Source organism: Teleopsis dalmanni, chromosome X (assembly GCF_002237135.1).
Source record: "Teleopsis dalmanni isolate 2A chromosome X, ASM223713v2, whole genome shotgun sequence".
NCBI classification, from domain to species: domain Eukaryota; kingdom Metazoa; phylum Arthropoda; class Insecta; order Diptera; family Diopsidae; genus Teleopsis; species Teleopsis dalmanni.
This window is the reverse complement of record NC_051848.1, coordinates 31,052,518-31,059,605: the sequence shown is the minus strand read 5'-3', so window position 1 is coordinate 31,059,605 and position 7,088 is coordinate 31,052,518.

The following is a 7,088-nucleotide window of genomic DNA, read 5'->3' as shown; positions in this document are numbered from 1 at the left end:
TGTAAATATTTCCTAGAATCCCGACGGTTTCATAAAGCCTAATAAGTTTGAAATATAAAATTAAATTTTAATTTAAAATTAATATTATTGAAAATATGCATCCATCATCAATTCATGCTCACTACTAGAAAAAAAAATCCTATAAATAATTTCCTATAAATAAATGTATGAGATATCTGGTTATGCAGGAATTAATGGCAAATGATTTGCAATCATTCTGGTAATCAACTTGCTCCACAACAAAGCATTTAAAAAAAAACTGATTGGTAACTGAAAGATGTCGCTATGGATTAAGGAGCCAAAGTCCTTACAACAACGCTAAACCGTCCTTCCTCAGACGGGGTTTACAAGAATAAAGTGATTTTAATACACTTAGGTATATAATGTAGTGCCAATACATAATAAAATTGTATTTTACATCATGTATGTACATTAAATTTTTATTTAAAGAATAAATTTAAATAAATAGAAAAAAAAATTACTAATAATTATAGCCGCTATTTGTGTGAAGTATGTTGAAGCTCTAGCAAAGAGAGTCTACATGTTTTACAAATTTGAAATTTGATATTTGATAGTGATATTTTCACTATACCTATACGTTTGAAAAGTTATATGTCATTATACCAAAGAGTATTATACTGTATAAACGATGGTTTAAATAGTAACAATGAGTTTGTCTAAATAAACTATAGAAATTGTAGTGATTTATTTAGAGAATATTAGTTGTGAAAATGGACAATTTTTAATAAACCAATTATTATTATAAATTTGTATAATATATTCTAGTACAGTATAATATAATCATTATAGTTTCAGTTTTTGTCTTTTATACAAAAAAAATTGTATCCAAACTTCTACATAAATAATAACGATAATAATAAAAAAAACATATAATATGCATATATGATATGCAGTTATTTCTTTAAGTCTACAGCCTACATCTCAATATATATTAATTGAAAATTATCATCACACACATATACGAATTTTTTTATTTATTAGACTAAGAACTCACCTTCTGGAGTTAAAGCATTTACATATGATAAATATTTTATAGATATTTTTATTATTACCATTAAAACTATTATCGTGAAATTACCCAACCGACGGTACTGTGGCCAGAAGAGTCCTATTACACCATATTCCACTTTTAATCACATAAAGATCTTTAAATCTTAAACGAAGTTCAAAACTAAATCTGGAGAAGAGTTCTTAATCTATTCTGCTGACAGAAATTTCATATGGAATTAGAGTCTTCTGCGCATTGTTAAAGCTGGACAATCACAAAGAATATGCATACTTGTTTCCTTATCTTCGAGGCATAATCTTCATTCCGAATCAGCAGATAATCGAACTTTATATAGGTGATATTTCAGACCATAATGACCTGTAACGAAACCAGTTAGCTACTTTAAATTACCTTTTGAGAATTTAAGAATGTTTTTGTAGAAGTATGGTTTTATCAATGCTTTACTTTGTCTAAGTTTTGAGAAATTTTCTCAGCACTCCATCTACAAATGATTCTCCCTATCCTTGATTATTTGTTTTGTACTGACCCAGTTCAACCCTTAAAAGGGTTGAGGACCAGTAAAAGCAATTTTGATGCGGTTCTGACTAGCTCATTAGTTTGGTAATTTTTCAAAATTCACCTGCGACCTGAAACCAAATAAAAACTTACCTTATTCTTCGTAGCAACTAACTGTAAAATCTTGTAACACTCGAGAACTTATTTCGAGATCAAAGTCCAAAAAGACAGAGCTTTAAGAACAGTCTGAATGTCAGTGTAAATAACAATTCTAGAGCCAGAAGATTTTTTGATGATAAAAGTTCTTGAAACATTTTGTAATGTGAAAATTATTAAAACTTTTTAAAAATGTTTATTTTGAGTAATCATACTTTTCTAGTTCATTGATATGTAATAGATATGTAATGAATTTAATATCTTAAAACTGGTAAATGACATAAATTATCCACTCGAAATATTTATCGTTAGATTTACCACTATTGAAAGTTATTGCTTATTAAAGACTTAATTTATTTATTTTAATATTTCTTAAGTTTTATCTGTTAATTTCTTAATTTTTTATTTCTTTATTTTTATTTCTTAATCTTAATCTCTTCTTTAATATCTTTTATGTTAACTAATAAAAAATTATTAAGTCTTAAAAAATGTCAGCATATTACAAGTTATATTTTGTGAATAATTAAAAAGTAACTATATGTTCGAAGTATCTCTAATTCAGCGGATCTCATTTAAGTAGTACTAGACCATTTGGGTTTCATTCAATTAGTCCAGTTTCAATATCTTAAAGTAACGGACTAATTGAGAATCAGAGCACACAAAATAGGATTATTTGTATTGTGAATAGCTTGTCTATTCTTTTAAGATCGAGTTGTTTTTGTCTATATATTAAGATTCCTGAATAATGGGTTTACGTGTGTTTTGGATGGGTTTTAAACTTATTATTTTACGATTGTTCTGTTGTTGGAATTTATCATTGTTATCTCTAGATATTTATAAATTTTTTCATATCTACTTAAGAGTTTCGAGTGTGTTTTGCAGGATTTTAATGCTGAATGAACAGGAATTATCAATAACTGAAAAGCCAAATAGGTTTAATGGCACCTTCACATAGAAAAAAGAACTTTATGTTTTAAACTTAAAGCTGTATACGGATCCATTTAGTTATATTTGGACTTCTTTGTTTTGATGTGCTAACTTCAAGTTAGTCCCTTATCCAAATTAATGCCTAAATTACTAGTTTACATTTTAGAACAATTTTCAGTATATTTACTGGAGAAGTACCTTAGTTATAGATATAGGTGACACAGTAGCAGTTTTGTTCATTAATTTTACTACGCCGTTGGACTATCCCTTTTCCTAGAGAAGTAAGTAAATTTCGAGTTTCTATAACATTGTGACTTAAAATTGCTGTGTGTTTACAAATATAGAAGTGAAAAAGTGGTTATTTCGTAGAATATCTGAGAAATGAATATGAACATATGAAATGGGCTTTGGACATTATCTTGAGGGACGTTGGCGTTGTAACTCTCGGCGATGTATGTTCTATGCATCTTCGAGATGCTCGAACATTTCTATACATGTGAAGTGTATGATCCAAATATTCGAATTTAAATTTGAGTATACTCGAGCTACTCGAGTATTTTAATGTTCGAACTTTTTGAAGCTCTAGCATATATATATTCCAATTTATCTTCTTCTCCTTCTTTGTTCTATTAACTTCCAATGGAGCATAGGGCCTCAATTCCAATTCATACTTACCTATATAATAATTTATTTAATCAATAACATATAAGTAACTCATTTAATTGTTCATTCATTATTATTAATATTTCTTTCAACTCTTATTTGTTACTAATAAAATAATATCTGTATTTATTTATGTTTTGTATAAGACTACAACCAATGTTGCCAGCCGTCATAGTACACAGACGGACAAGAAGTGGACATTTACATATATACTCTTTATATATACTACTAATTTTCTTTTTATTCAACGGTAATAGAAGCAATGGATTTTCTTTAAGTAGAATTTTGTAACAAGATCTTTGTTTCTGCGTAGCTGAGAAGTGTGTATTTAATATTCTATAAAATTTCTTAGTAGCACTACTATCTTAGTTTTTCTTTTCAACAATTCAAAGAAAGTAGTGAAAGTCCAAGTTTGTATTAACTTAAAAGTGCAATCAGTCTTACGTCTTACCTGCAAACGGTAATTTCTGCACATTTAGTGGAGTTGAGACTGGCCAACAGGTTCATAAAAGTTCTGAGACAAATTAATCATAAATTTGTATGGCTATGAGAACCGGAAAATATAGCAAGGTCGGTATAATAAGCTATTTAGTTGTGAGTTACTTAGAAATTAACTTTTTCTAGTCTTTAAAAAACTGAAATAAGCAATATATTTTATATACTTAATTATCACTTAAATATTGTCAAAATACGCATATATTTTTGATTACATAGAAATAGAAAAAGTATATAAGGGAATATCGCTGTTATATTTCTACTAGATTTGTGTGTGAAGCCAAGAGTATACGCAATATTTAATTTGAATTTGAATTTTCTATTTAAATAGTTTTTAAATAATATTACTATAAGTCTATGTATGTACAAATTTTATTAGTCAAACAATTCATCACATATTTAAAAATATTTTTATTTGATGATAAAAAAAAAATTTTATAATTTCATTATTCATTATATGACAATATGGTAACACTTAAATAACTATTTGACCTTTCAGAGAAATGGTACCACTGCAAAAAAAAAAACAAAATAAAATCAATTGTATGCAATACTCTCCCATCGACCTCACCTAGGGCGTGTAATTAAAGCATACACTGTATCAGTTTTAAAATATACATAAATATTCAATAAAAGATTAAACAACTGACAAAATTTTGATGTAGTGATTGAAAATGAGTTTTATCCAATAAATTTACAGTTGATTGAGCCGATGGATCTATGCTTTATTTCCCAATTCTAGGTTAATAACAAAAGGCTTTAAACTGTGCTGGTTAAAGTCCGTGAACAAATGACCCAATATTTTATTTATTTTAAACTTTATTTTTATATATTATGAATATTTGCTTATTATTATATTAATTCTTATTTACAATAAAATGTGCTTTTGTCAACTGCTTGAGCCATACTTAACTAAAAAAATATTTAAAATTACACACAAAAAGAATACTCAAATAATTGTAACATGAACCCCTCTGAAGATATCGTCAAATATCATAATACATTGTAATAAAGACAATAAAAATCATTATAACTGAAAGGATATATAAAATGAAAGCAAACTACTTTAACTGTTCTTAGTCTATTGCAACTGATAGCACCTTTTGTCACAAATCAATTCCTGAAAAAGTTATTCATTTCAAAAAATTGAACCATATGTCATTTATATATATCACTAATATGTGTTTGGGAGTTTTGGTAGTTATAATATAATGTAATTAAAATATTTTATATATCACATAAACATAACGTAAAGGTCTTTCTTTGCCTGAATATTAGAGACCTATAAGTTTGGTCTCTAAATCACTGTACCGATTAGAGTGCCGCACAGAAACAAATATATATCATTTTTCATCAGTAAAGAAAATTTAAGCGGGCGGTCTTAAAAGATCCCCATAGTCTCCTTCATAATATAATTTATATCCAGCAGATATTCCTTTGGAATCTATAAAAACAATTATGCTTTTTGTCGACGACGCATGTACTATGTATGATAATGAGTTACTTCCGAAGATGAAGAATTGCAGTAAATGTTGAAAATACGTAGGCTACGTTCATTACAAGATGTAGAAATCAAGATCCAAGGAAAATAAACAATGGGAGAACAATGTTAAATATTTAGGTTTAACTTTTGATAGAAGATACTGTCTTATTTGTATTTAAACTCTGAATGTTATAAACCCAATGACACATTGCTGTATGGCTGTTTTACTTACTGCAATGCTGTTCCATCTCCTACTAGAAATCTCCAAATTTATGAGAATATTGCACTGAGATGTATGCTAAAAGCTCCATGGTACATCAGAAACAAAAACAGTCACACAAACTTGAGAGTTGAAAGTGTACAAACATGTATGCAATACTTATATTATTTTGACGCAAATATAAATCTTATTTACCATGAAATTTTCTTAAGAAAATATAGTATAATAATTCTTCTTTACTGTAATAAAAAATTCTATATAAGCTTTCAGAGTAAGTTTCAATAAATTGAAATTAACTTAATATATGATTTGAAGAGTTGTAATCTACATCATCATCATTTTCATTCTCTTTTGTCACTTGAAGATTTAAATTAAAGAAAATTTGTATAAAAATTTATTTAGAATAGAAATTAATCGTCTTTATTATCATTTTAGCTTCCTCTATCAGAAGTACCATCATGAAAAATACTAATAAATATCGAATAATTATAAGGTACTTCTGGTGGCTACTAGAAAGACATAATTTTTTCTAGTAAACTGATGTTATTTTTTTTTGTGTTACATCGCGAAAAGTATTATTAAAAAGGTATATGTTTTCCAATTGCTACTTAAATTTAAGTATATTATAGTGGTCAGATTGAAAATGTTATCAACAGTTAAGTAGGAACTGCGTAATCCGGCTTGGTATTAGTTTAGGATATTATGGAGCTCAACCTAGCTATTCATACGCGAAAGTACTATACCAGTAACTTTTTATAGTCCAGCAATAACAGTCCACGATAATTTGTAACTATATTGGGATTTCTGTTTTTAAACATTGGTTGTGAATTATCGATTTTAAAAATGAAGATGATATCACACCTTGAAGAAATAAAAAATTATATAGCGTAAGTAACGCGTTGAGGAAACCACGAGTAGCGTTTTTCTAAAACTCATAAGAAATGTGTTTGAAAGCTGAAGTTCACAAAGTTCAAAAGAAGAGTCAAGGAAAGAATTGACAAAAGCCGAAAAACAGCAACAGATACTCGGAAGTCGGAACTACATGTAATTAGGGATTCATAGCGAATAACGGATATATTTATAATAAATTTGGTAGCATACTTCAATCATATAACGGTGATAAGCTCATGCACTTGAGATATAATAAATTTTTAAATATAAATATTTAGAACATGAGATTGGAATTGAAAAAATATCTAGACTTATAACACAGCTCGAACAATCTTCTTCGGACGGGATTGTGCTACCGTATTATTCAAAATCCAAGGGTTATAAAGATTAAAAAACTTTGACAAAGCTTATGATGCTATTCAGACGGAGGTTCTGAAGTTTGTCAAGATCTTCAAAAAAGAAAGCTTCTGAAATTTTAAGGCGGTGCCGCGCATATGCTTGACAGAAGCAAAGTAGGTGGGAGACATTTTCATCATCCTCACGATAACTGCACTTCGGAAAAGTATTTTTAAAAATGATATAATTTGTCTATTCATATGTCTTAAATTAAAAGCCTTCGATCAATATGTGTGATAATAATATAATGAGCAGAAATTCTAAGATTATTATTATGTGTATTGAAAAAAGAAGAGAAAGGAAATATAGTTCTAAAAAAAAAGCGAAAGCCA